Source organism: Jaculus jaculus, chromosome 4 (genome assembly GCF_020740685.1).
Source record: "Jaculus jaculus isolate mJacJac1 chromosome 4, mJacJac1.mat.Y.cur, whole genome shotgun sequence".
Lineage (NCBI taxonomy): Eukaryota > Metazoa > Chordata > Mammalia > Rodentia > Dipodidae > Jaculus > Jaculus jaculus.
Window position 1 is genome coordinate 180,292,218 of NC_059105.1, and position 13,547 is coordinate 180,305,764.

Here is a 13,547-nt window from a genome sequence, read left to right on the forward strand (position 1 = left end):
AGTTCAGAATAAGTGAGTGTAAGAGCCAAACAATAGGAATATATATTCTAAAGCATTCCCCACCATCACCACCACTACAGAGACAGATTGGAATCCGTGACCCCACAGGTAATTCCTATAACCCCACTGAAGGGGGCGCTCAGTGGAATGGGGTTGGGAGAGAGAACACGAGTACAGTGCAGTGGGAATATGGCTAATATGCCATATGTTCATAAAATAAAAATTTCAAGTAATAGAAAAAGAAGTTGGGGCTGGGTAGATAGCTTAGTGGTTAAAGGCCATTGAATCTTTACAGTCCGGGCCAAATTCCACAGCGCCCACGTAAAGACAGTTGCAAAATGTGGCACATGTCTCTGGAGTTTATTTTCAGGGCAAGAGGTTCTGTTGCACCCATTCATTTCTCTAATTAAAAAAAAAAAAAGTAATAAGTGCTGCTGCAATATTGAGAAAAAAAATAATGCTTCATGCTAAAATTCATCAGACTTACCATGTGTGTCTGTGTGAGAATACATGCTCATGAATATGTCCAGTCACTTTCTGACTCGCCTTTCAGCTCTAATCCAATACTTCTGACGCTGGGGCTGAAAACTCCACAAACCATCTTTCCCAGCCATGGTTGCCATGCTGCTCTAAACCACTAGAGGGCGGAGGAAGACCGAAGAAGGAAAGGTTGCCTAGCAACACCTTTTCAAGGACGGTAAGGGCAGTTGGTTGCAGTCCCTGGCTCGAACTAGCAGCACCCTGGTGGCATTGTCCCCTCAATGACCGAAGTCTCTTTTGGTGGGACTCTTCCTTTGAAAGTCTACATTCTGATCACCCAAATTCTTTGTCTTGTCTCCCCAGTAGCAGGGTTCATAACTGCTTTCACAGTTACCTGTGTTCACTTGGTGATGCAATATTGAATTTCGTCCTTAAACATTTAGCCAATTTCCTGTAATCCTTTAAGTTCTCTCTGGTTAAATAAACAAACAAAAAAAGTGTATGTGATGTTAATTCTGTTTTACCAAAGGCTCTGACTGATATATGGAACAGGTGGTAACCAGGAAGCAGCTGCTCAATGTGGGATTATAAAGTTGATTCGACCATGTCCTTGATTGTTAGGGCAGCGGTTATAGGATACCATCAGTACATGGTGTTCCATCATTGTGCTTAGCCTGAGACTCACCATGATGAGGAACCTTCTGAAGGCCGATGGGGACCAAAACACGCTTTACAGTGGCAATGATGCTTCTGAGTGGACTAGAGAGCCCAAGAAAACAGCAGCGTTGGGGCCTCTAACTCGGGGCTCAAGAAATGCATCAAGAGCTTATATGGTGGCCCTGAAACCATCGTTTATTTATTATAACTTCAGAGCTGATCTGGACTTAAAACTCAATTCTGTGGGTTGCAAAATTACAACCTAAAATGAATTACACATATTCCTAAATTACATATGTAAAAGTACAAGAACTGTTATTCAAGAAAAAAGACTCTGAGCTTTGAAGTGGGCACCATCTAGCTGGACTCGAAGAGCTGGGATCTTGGCACAGCCTACTTTCCTAGGTCTGAGGAGGTGTATTTGAAGAGCCCCCCCTTTTTTTGAAAACCCTTCTAATGTTAAGAGCCACCCCAACCTCTCATCACCACCTCCAGAGCTAAAAGTTTGTTCTAAGTAAGTCTGGTACAGACAAAATCATACTCCACATTGCAAAATGTTGCTCACTCTTAGCGATCAAAAGTGATGGAACATGGGATTTAAGATTGCTACATCACAAGGATGAAATACAAAAATGTCAACTATACCAAATGTACAAGGAGAATCTTTTTTTTTTTTGAGACAGAAACTCAAAGTAGTTTTAATTTGCATTTCCCTGATGGCTAAGGATATAGAACACTTTTTAAGATATTTATATGCCATCTGTATTTCTTCCCATGAGAACTCTCTATTTAGTTCCATAGCCCCCCCCTTTTTTTTTCTGATCAAGGCTCAGGTTTATTCAGGCAGACACAAGCTTATATACAGAAGACAATGCCCTCGTGCCCAGGGCCATGTGGTAACACCCCTCTATCAGGTGCCTATGCCTTATGTTAAATGATGCCTGGCGTTATTTCACCTGGGCTGACTTCTCTCCTAGGCTGTAGGATAAGAGATTAAAGACCACCTGTAGCTCCCGAAGTCAAAGAGCAACTGCAGCTCCTTACAAGGAGAATCTTGAAGTTCGAAGTGTATAAGGTATTCCTCATTCACTGAAACTTGAACCTAACTGCAGCCTAAATTCAATGAGGATAACTGAAGATTGAAGTCAAATAATAATATCTGGGATTCCCTCTCAGCAAGAGCAGATGCTGTCAGTCCTCTTAGGATCTGGGCTTGTTATGGGATCCAGTGTCACACAAGTAAGACCACTGACTCATGGAATGTGAGGCAAAGTTTTATTAGGTAAAAATGAAGGAAAATTATTCTGGGATAATGCAGAGGGCACATCAAAGGGCTAAGAAAAACTGAGATGTTAGGATGGTTGGCATGCTCATCTCTCTCATATAACCTTTCAGAGGTCTTAGAAGTCATTCCCTTCACTGATGTGATGGGAATATTCCAGGACTAATGGTGTCTTGGCTGCATCTTCTGAAGGCTGGCTGATGGTAAAAGATACTGCCATTGAAATAGCTCCCCGTCGTCACTGGAATGATGGGATCTATCTCACAAAAGCCATGTGGGAGTCATTTCAAGTAAGAAGCAAGGCTTGTGCAGGTACTTCAGTGTGCAACAGGAATAAATGGCAACCAGATTTAACTAACTAGGATCTTAGGTAGTGGCTAATTAATCAAAAAGCAAGAACTAGCCAGGCATGGTGGCACACGTCTTTAATCCTAGCACTCAGGAGGCTGAAGTAGGAGGATTGCTGTGAGTTCGAGGCCACCCTGAGACTACATAGTGAATTCCAGGTCAGTCTGGGCCAGAGTAAAACCCTACCTCAAAAGAAAAAAAAAGGCAAGAACTAAATAGATTACACAGCCTATGGAAGCATTATTTTGTCTGCATTACAGGGGCCAAGAAACTGATTTTAACACCACAGTAGAGAGGTGTGATGTCTTATTCACCTTCCAGACTTAAGTTCTGAAGGACTCAGGAACCACAGGGATGCCATTACAGGCTTCAGAGTCACCAGTAGGCCTTAGTTTCTGTTTCCCAGCAAGGTTTAAATAAGAATTTAACAGTTACTGAAAAAAAGATCACAAATTGCTTATGCCATACATTGCTATAGTCATAAGACAAGTTGCTTAAGTTCCTCAAACACACATAGGCAATCACAATAAAGGTTACCTAATCTGCTTGAAATTCCTCTAACCCCCGGCCCACCCGTTTTGCCCCCCAGTATCCTAAGCCTATCAGAAAAATACAAGTGCAGTTACTACTTAAATCTACCAATCATGTAACCATTCCCCTACTTCTTTGTTCAAATCCCTATAAAAAAACCTGCCTCCTTGCAGCTCAGGGCTCTTGTACGTGTCCACTGTGTTGGCGAAGTCAAGAGTCCGAGCTTAAGCCCAAAATAAAGCTCCTTGCCTTTGCATACGTGTTTGGTTCTCCTTGGTGGTCACTGGGGGCCCCAAGAACTGGGCATAACAGTTCAGCAAGATAGACTCCTTGATGGACAGGGAACAGAGGACAATGATGTCCACCGCTGTCACCTAAAGTAAAACAGAAACATTGAAAACAGGTAAGCACTGCGGGTGTCCTACACCTGCTCCCCTCAAATATGGCTCCTTGAAAGTTGAAAAGCCATGGAAGCAAGTTCAGTCTCCGCGAACTTTCCTGTGACACAGACCTTTTCTCCAACAGGATAACAGGACTTGTGCACCGTAGCTGGGATTCCCTCTCAGCAAGAGCAGATGCCATCAGTCCTCTTAGGATCTGGGCTTGTGATGGGATCCAGTGTCACGCAAGTAAGACCATCAACTCACGGAATGTGAGGCAAAGTTTTATTGGGTTAAAACGAAAGAAAAGAAAAAGAAGAAAGTCTGGTATGTCAGGTCTGCACCCCAAAATCTCAGAGTGCAGCCCGGAACTGGAGTGTCAGCTTTTATTGGAAATAATCACATGATGTTTATAGAAAAAAAAAAAACACAGGATGAGAGTTAAACCATAAATCACAACTTACATGTGATAGTTACAGCCATAAAAGTTATCTTAAACAAAGTGGGGAGTGTGGAATATCTTAGAAGATGAGAAAAGGAACTTGTAAACAGGTCTGTAGGTCAGTTACAGGAAGCTCCTGGGGGGTATAGGTACGCCTGCAATCAGAAGTCCCCAGCTTTTACGCCTGCAATCAGGAGTCTCCAGTTTATCTGTCCTTAAGGAGTTTGCTCAACAATGCAGACCTGGTAATGCTATTCAGACCAACAGCCTCCGGTTTACCTGCCCTTAGCAGAGTCTCCTGTTTATCTACCATCCCTGTCTGTTTAAGTAAGTGTTTCATTCCATTCTTTTATGAGCTCCTACAAGGAAGAGACTTCTACCTTTTTTCTAAACTAGGTGTAAAGAAATGTAGAGAGGGCTGAAGAGATAGCTTAGCAGTTAAGGCTTTTGCCTGCAAAGCCAAAGGATCTCAGGTCTGTGATTCAGATCTTAAGATTTATATCTGCTCTTAAGCTCATTGAAAAAAAAGTGTATAATGCTATTCATTTTATTATAGCAATTATTTCTAATTAAAGCAGCATTTAATTCAATTTTGAGTTATTTTCTTTGGAGACTTTTATGTGAGTGTGCAGTAGCTTGGGATTGAAGATATGTTTGTTGCTTGTTCATTACACAAAAAAGCAAGCACAATAAAGTGTATGCTGAACCATCCAACACGCATGGTCCTGCTCTGCCTCACAGTGTGTAATAAGTAAGTATAGTTATAAATGTAAGAGAAAATCCTTAATAGGAAACAGTTGATGTTGCTAAATTTAACCTTTCTGACAGTGTTGATTTGTGACTCCTTATCTGTAGTATTCAGTGCATAGAAATGTAATTGTTCTAGGCAAAGTTAAGATTTCCAAGTTAAGGCTGGAGAAATGGCTTAGCTGCCAAGGCACTTGCCTGCAAAGCCAAAGGACCCAGGTTCCATTCCCAAGGACCCCACAAGCCAGATGCACAAGGGAGCAAAAACGTCTGGAGTTCGTTTGCAACAGCTGGAGGCCCAGGCACATCCATTCTCATTCATTGTCTCTCCCTCTGTCTCTCTCTCTCTCTCTCAAATAAATAAATAAATTTTTAAAAAGATTTCTAAGTTAGATTCTCAAGTCTGAGTTAATATTTCTAGCTTGTTTTTCTTTCTGTATGTCCTTAGTATTGGAGGGAGTGTGTATGAGAGCATTATATCCGGGAAAAGGTTATTAGGGGAAAATAAAGCAATTCAGCACAGCTTTTTAACTTTTATTTTCTTTTTCTTTTTCTTTATTTATTTGGTTTTTCAAGGTAGGGTCTCACTCTGGCCCAAGCTGACCTGGAATTCACAATGTAGCCCCAGGGTGGCCTCGAACTCAAGGCGATCCTCCTACCAAGTGCTGGGATTAACGGTGTAGGCCACCACGCGGACTCTGAACACGGCTCTTTCTGTGCTGGGGAGACACCTCCATGGGTAAAGCACTTGCCATGCCAGCACAAGTACCATAGTTTGGATTCAAGCCCCCCCATGTAAACCAGAAGCTGTGGCTGGTTTCTGTAACCCCAGCAAGCCTGTAGTGAGATGGGAGGTGGACACAGGAGGATTTCCTGGAAGGTCCTGGAACAGCACAGTGGTGAACAACCAAAGACGCCGCCTCACACATGATGGAAGATGAGGGTCACCCTCTGACTTCCACGTGTGTGCCATGCATGTGTGAACCCCCCACACACGCACACACATATACACACACATACACACATACAAAGTTACACTGTGGGGGCTGAGGAAATGACTCAGTAGGTAAAATATGCACCTTGCAAGCACATGAAGAACCTAATTCAGACCCCCAGCACCACCGTAAATGCCAGATGGCAATGGCTGCCCACCTGTAATCCAAGCTCTCTTGGGAGGTGGAGGCACAGATGCCTAGAGCAAGCTGGCAGCTAAACTAGGCATATCAGCAAGCCCTGGGTTCAAGTAAGAGATCCTGTCTCAATAAGTAAGACGGCACCCAATCACAGAAAACATCTGAAATCAACCTCTGTACAACACATGCACACACACACACACTTGCACCCACCCACACACATGTGAACACGCACACATACCACACATGCAAAAAGCCCAAGTTGAACTTCTGGAGATATTGTCGGCACTACACATGGATTTAATCTTCCAGACTTAATTGATTTTCTGGGTCTGGTAGTGATTCAATTAACCCCACAGATCTATGCGGGATTTTAATTGCATAAAACTCATTTGTTACTTTATAGCCTGTAACAATGTATCTGTGCTTTAACCCCTTTGAAATAACGTTGGTGAGATATCCACAAATTATTTTAAAATTTTAAGTCAAAGGAAAAAGAAGTGACAGTATCCAAACTGTTATTAACCCTCACATTTCAAGAAATACCTGCATGGGAGAAAGTTGTTTATATATGACACTTTCTTCCACTTTATATTTTCCCGAGAACAATTGCTCCCAAAAGTGAAATTTTCAAACCACTGCCATACAGAATGATCTTATGTTTTGACCCCATTCGTTCATTAGATCCTAGTGCGGCTACTGCTTGTTTTGCCTAATGTCCAGGCTAGCTCCGACGCCTGACCTCCCTCCCATCTCAGCGCTTCCGCCTCTGTCGCTGCCTGCTCTGTTCTCCAGAGAGACTCCGTGTTCTGTGCTATAAGCACTTTCACCAGATGAGGGTTATGTCCCATAGTGCTGGCTCCTCAGGTACCTGGTAAATACTTATTGAGTCAATTCTGAATTATTTGATTCATGATAAAAAAGCCTTCCAACATAAATCAAGTGCTAGCTTGACATTAATAAAGCATACAGTTCTGGGCTGGAGAGATGGCTTAGCGGTTAAGCGCTTGCCTGTGAAACCTAAGGACCCAGATTCGAGGCTCGATTCCCCAGGACCCACTTAAGCCAAAGGCACAAGGGGCGCACGCATCTGGAGTTTGTTGGCAGTGGCTGGAGGCCCTGGTGTGCCCATTCTCTCTCTCTCTGTTATTCTCATACAGTTCTGGAGGTAATTGGACATAGTTGAAAGAGCTGTCATACACCAATACTATCTCATTCACTAGTGTCCAAAACTTGCCTGGAGTCTAAAAAGTATCATTCCTGCAATAGATTTGAATTAAAAATGTACTTTTTGAGAATTTTGTCATTTTTAGAGCTTTAAACAACAAACCTTGAGCTGGGTGTGGTGGCACATGCCTTTAATCCCAGCACTCAGGAGTCATAGGTAGGAGGATTGCAGTGAGTTTGAGGTCACCTTGAGACTACATAGTGAATTCCAGGTCAGCCTGGGCTAGAGTGAGACCCTACCTCAAAAAAAACAACAAAAAAATCTTAAAACATAATAACACATGCAAAAATATTAGGAAGACAGTTTCTTGTATGGAGAGACTTAACTTTCAGAGATATGATTAACATGTTTCATTTGAATTCTTGAAGTGAAGTTTGATTTAGAATTTGATTAGAATGAATAGGTATAAATGCTAACTTAAGATCCCCAGTGTAGGGCAAAGGATGTAACTCAATCCTCCCTGCTCCAGGCAGGGGAACCCTCAGAATCTTTTGTCCAGAGGCTGAGTTTCACTCTGTAACTATTGAAAAATAACCTAACAAGAATCTTAAATTATCACACGACCCATGAAATGGTAACTGAAGAAAAAGGAAAAGTTGAGAGAAATGAGTAATGAAGCTCCACCACGTGGAGACATCAGACACAACCGAGTGTTCATACTCCAGCCATTGTATATTTATTTCATAATATCTACATTCACACTTTATTGTAACTGAATAGCTTTAAGGGCAATTATTACTGTGGGCCTTCTGGTAATACTTTAATATTTATTAGTTTAAATCAGTTGGGTTAGGGCCTGATAAATACCCATATTTTCCTCTAGAGGGCGGCAGGAGGCCGTACCAGGTTATTGTCAGTTCCTCAGAAACCAGGAACAAGAACTTCATAATCCCATCTCCACAACCTCAGACGGAATGGAGTCGAATGCATTTATCGCGGGTGGAGAAGATGCAGGTATCAAAGGGACAGCTCGCAGTCAAAGGAAAGGCACAAGTCTCAGGGGCTTAGCAACTTGCGGGGTGATGGGGCCCGTAGACCTAGTTTTTGCATAGAAGTAGTGTCACCTAAACTTGCTCTCAAAGAGCAGAATCACCTGACCCTGGAAATTGCTAGACTGGGGGGAAAAAAGTTAATAATCACATAATTGGATGGATTTTTCTCTACATTAAAGACTAAATACTTAACAATTGGACTTGGAGAAAATGAAATCATTACTTCCACCCTTTCACAGCTTGAGGCCAAATCTCCAAGTGGAATTTATAAGGTTCACCGGCATCTGGTTGCTTCTTCTTGTTTTTGTTTTTTTTTTTTTTTTCCCCCCTTCCTTGCCAGTTAGCTCCTCAGAGCCGGGCTGGGATCAGTGAGCCCCCTCCGCTCCGGTGGCCAGCAAGTCTGTGCCTGAACCGGCGGGTTTCTGAGCAGGTCTCGGGCTTCCTCCCACCAGGGCCTCTGATGGAACCTAACATGGTAGAGCTGTGCCAGGGGACAGAGCCAAGCCCCGTGTCAGTGTGCTCTGCTGAATTCAGGGGCCATCTTTTCTACCCAAGAAGCTGTGACTGCAATATTTTCTTTATTTATTTGAGAGGCAGAAAGACTGATAGAAAGAGAGAGAGAAGGGGCACACCAGGGCCTTGGGCCCACTGCAAACAAACTCCAGAAGTGTGTGCCACCTTGTGCTTATATCTGGCTTATATGAGCACTGGGAAAATCAAACCTTGGTCCTTAGGCTTTGCAGGCAAAATGCCTTAACCACTAAACCATCTCTCCAGCCCTGTGACTGGAATGTTTTAAGTGCTTGCTTTGAGGGCTAGGATGGTCAAAGAGGATATTTCTAGGAGAACTTGATGTGTGTACCCCCCAACCCACACACACCCCAAAAGAAAAAAAAAAAGTTCTCCAAAGTGTCATATTCCTAGAAGTTTCCTCTCTTCTATCAATGTTTATAGTTGTTATTCTCCATAAACTCACAGAGCTGACCTAGCAAGAATCTTCCCCCAGGAGTGTATGAGACAACACGATCAGGTGTTTTCAAATAATGACAAAGGTACCCTCACACAATAAAGCCAGCACACGGCGTAGTTACGTCTAACCTAGGTCAACTTCGGCATTTAAAAAGTGTAAGATAGTAAAATTAGTGTTGAGGGCTGGTGAGATGGCTTAGTGGTTAAGCGCTGGCCTGTGAAGCCTAAGGACCCACGTCAGCCAGATGCACAAGGGGGCACATGCATCTGGAGTTCATTTTCAGTGGCTGGAGGCCCTGGCATTCCCATTTTCTCTAGCTCTATCTGCCTCATTCTCTCTCTGTCTGTTGCTGTCAAATAAATAAATAAATAACTTTAAAAAATAAAAGGTTGGGAGGATTGTCTGGTCAGAGGGGTTTATAACTTCAAAGGACAAACGTCACTGCAGCATACCAGTGAATTGCACTGCATTTCTTTAAGTGTGTCAACTTAAACAACCCTGGCATTTGAGAAGGTTCCCCAAGCTTAAAGCTTTGCTTTGGCTTGGTTTTTCATCACCAGGAGTGTGTATTACAAACAACTGATAGGTTTGGTCTACTGGTTTTGTTTTGGTTTGATGAGATAGGATCTCTCTCAGACAAGCCTCCAATGATTGCTGGGATTATAGGCTGGTGCCACCACACCCAGCTTGATGTGTTTGCTTTTAAAGCTCAGCTGATGCCAATGTCAAGTTCTGATGCTTTGAATGACTTCTATTCATCAGTCTCTCCAGAGCAGGCTGGACCCTGGTTCCTGGCTGAGGGGGCAGCTGCCCATCACCTGAGACACATCAATGATCCACTTTATGTGTTTGGAAGCAGGGGCTTCCACAGCCAGCTTGGGCCAGGAAGCTCAGAGGGGGCTTGGGGGGAGGTGGCCATCTCAGGAGCACTTGGTGAGAGGCAGGTTCCCTCAGAGTCAGAAAGAATTGTGGTCTCCAGAATCAGGCAGTTCATCTGCCATGTTGTCTTTCTTCTTGGGCCATCAGTAAGGAATTCCCAGGAGCACACAAGTAGCTTCCTGGAGGTGTCAGCAGAGCAATTGGTGTGGGCATGGAGGTGCCCGGCCTTCCAGAGCCTTCTAGGTGATGGGTATTGTGAATCCAGACCTCTCCAAGCTTGAGGTGGAGGAGTAGCTGGTAGCCTCCTCAAAGGCTCAGAAGCTCTGCTCTGGGGATCCTGGAGGTTTCTGTAGTTGGAGACCTGAGTTATGGTTCCTGGCAGTAGATCATAGACCATCAGCCCCACCTCTTGGGGTCCATGGGCAAGAAGGTATCTTCCCCATCCTCTCCTGCTACTCTGGAGAGGCATAGGGGTGGGTTCTGGCCCTCTTCTGGGTTTGGTATCATGTTCTGAGCTCACAGTTTTGTTATTTTTTTTATTTTACAGAAAGAGAGACACACAGAGACAATTGGTGCACCAGAGTCTCAGCCACTACATCCAACTACAGATGATTGTGCCACCTAGTGGACACGTGAGACCTTGCCCTTACCTCACCTTTGAATCTGGCTTAGGTGGGACCTGGAGAGTCGAACATGGGTCCTTAGGCTTCACAGGCAAGTGCCTTAACCACTAAGCCCTGAGCTCATAGTTTTGAGAACACAAGTGACAGCCTTTAATGATCATTCTTTGACCTGCATAAAGGGAGTAACCCTTCCTCCCTTCCCATGCTTTGGGAAACTTTCTGGTTAGATACCTTTGTTTAGAAGATTGGAAATAGGCTTGGGGGACTTGTGTTTCCTGACTAATCACAGAGTGACTGTATCACCCAATGGGTAGGCAGATGTTCCTAACTGAAGAGCATGGGGAGGAGGATGGTATGATGTGGTAATATAGACTCAGCCTTCCCAATGTGACCTATAAAATGTGATTCACAGACCTGTGTTCACAAACATCCAGAGCCAGTCTTGCCAGTCCCTCCTAGGTCCCAGAGAGCTATGGTTCTTCACAAGTGATCAGCTCCTGGTGACAGCCTCAGAGGGACAGGCCCACTCACCCTGAACTTAGCTCTGCTCTTCTTAGTAAGCTTTTCCAGAAACCTCTCTGGACAGATGTCCTGACTTGGAGGAGGTTCCAGTAAGGGAGTGGTAGGGCCAGAGTAAGCTAGCAAGTGGCAAGAGAGGACACAGATGTCAACTCCCCATTAGAAAAGCTTTGTTCAAATGATTTCAGCACTTAAATTATGAGAATCTTGTAAAGAAAATGCTCTTTATTTAACTTATAAACATTATCAATTTTATTAAATGATAATGATAACATATCATTTTACATTTTATATTTAAAATAGTGATAGATAAATAAATAATAGTACTACAAACAGTACTATCAAATCAAATGAAACCAATTAGATTAATTGAAATATTTTTAAGCAGAGCATGGTGGCACATGCCTTTAATCCCAGCACTCGGGAGGCAGAGGTTGGAGGATCGCCATGAGTTCGAGGCCACCCTGAGACTACATAGTGAATTCCAGGTCAGCCTGAGCTAGAGTGAGACCCTACCTTGAAAAACCAGAAAAATTTTAAAATAACATTTTTTTACCTTTCTAGAAAGATCCATTCTATTGTTTAAATTTTTTAAAAACATTTGCAAATTAATACCCACCTATCTTTCCAAACTTAGTTGTTTTCAGTTTTCTTTGTTCTTGCAAGCTGTCCTAAACAGAGGAGAACACGTAGCAGTGCTTCTACCTCTACGCACTGCAGACTAGTAGCAAGCTCCTTGCCCCTTTGAGGTTGTGACCATTCAGATCCACCTGCGGGGGACTGCAGAGATGGCTTAGGTAGTTGGTAAAATGCTTGCTTCACAAGCATGAGGACCTGAGTTCACTTCTCAGTACCCACGTAAATCATGCCAGATATGATGGCATGCACTTACAATGCCAGCAATGAGGAGGCACAGACAAGTACTTCACTGAGGTTCACTGGCCAGCTAGTCTAGCTTACTTGGTGAATCCCAGGCCGACCAGAACCCTGTCACTTAAAAGGTGGACAGCACCTGAGGAATGCCACCTGAGGTGGTCCTGTGGCCTCCACACACACATACACACATGTGCGCACACACTCATACATAACATGTGTACCTGGACACTTACATATGCACACATAGAAATGCCTGGAGACATTGTGAAATGTCTCCTGAGGAGCAAAGGCTCCCCGCGAAGTGTCAGAGTGGATGCAGAGCCACCCCCATTGATAACAATGCTCTGGTTTGAAAGGCAGTGAGCACGTTTTCACACACCCTACTCTCCTCCAACACACACACTCATATTTCCTCTTTTCCTGTTGGCCTGAAACACAGTTTTTATACCCTTCCCATTGACAACTGCATGCTTCTTTTCCAAGGCCTAAATCAACTATGACCCTGTATAACTCACCTTGCAATCCACGTCAACTCAGTCTCCTGCCCATCCTCTACACGTCATTACTTGAGCTCTTTGCGCTCACTTACAAAGTTGCAATTGAGAGTTAACCCTTCTCCCTTCTCCTGAAGGAAGTTCTGTGTAGCCATGCTGCCCAGCATGGTTGTGTGTGTGTGTGTGTGTGTGTGTGTGTGTGTGTAGTGGTGGTGGTGGTGGTGTTACCAACAAATATACACAGCACTCAACTGAAGTAAATAATTTTTATCAAAGAATAAACCTAGGGCTTAATCTTTGCCATTGACTATATTTACTACAGAAGTATGTGGATTTTAGAACTCATGAAGACTCAGCCCTTTTCTCCTGCAAATCTATTCTTTTTTAATGTCAGAGAGAGAGAGAGTGTGTGTGTGCTTGTGTGTGTGTGTGTGTGTGTGTGTGTGTGAGAGAGAGAGAGAGAGAGAGAGAGAGAGAGAGAGAATTGTCATGCTAAGGCCTCAGCCATTATAATTGAACTCTAGATGCTTGTATCACCCAGTAAGCATGTGCAACCTTGACCTTGCACTTGCCTCACCTTCGTGTGTCTGGCTAATGTGGGATCTGGAGAGTTGAACCTGGGTTCTTAGGCTTTGCAGGCAAGTGTCTTAACTGCTAAGCTGTCTCTCCAGCCCTTCTGCAAATCTATATTACTGATTACTTTTCTAAACATGCCTGGTACACATTCATCTCACCTTTGTGGAAACAGTTCCCTTCACCCCAAATACTCTCCTTTCTACCTATTCAATTCCTCTTCAAATACTACATCAACTTTTCACAGCTCTGTACACACCCACACACCCGCCCACCCACACAATCTCTTCCTTCCAAAAGCATCATTTTCCTTTTCTCATTTCCATGTTCTCCATATATTCTTTCATATCCCAAATGCTCAATTTTAATACTACTCCTTGATGTTAAAGACTT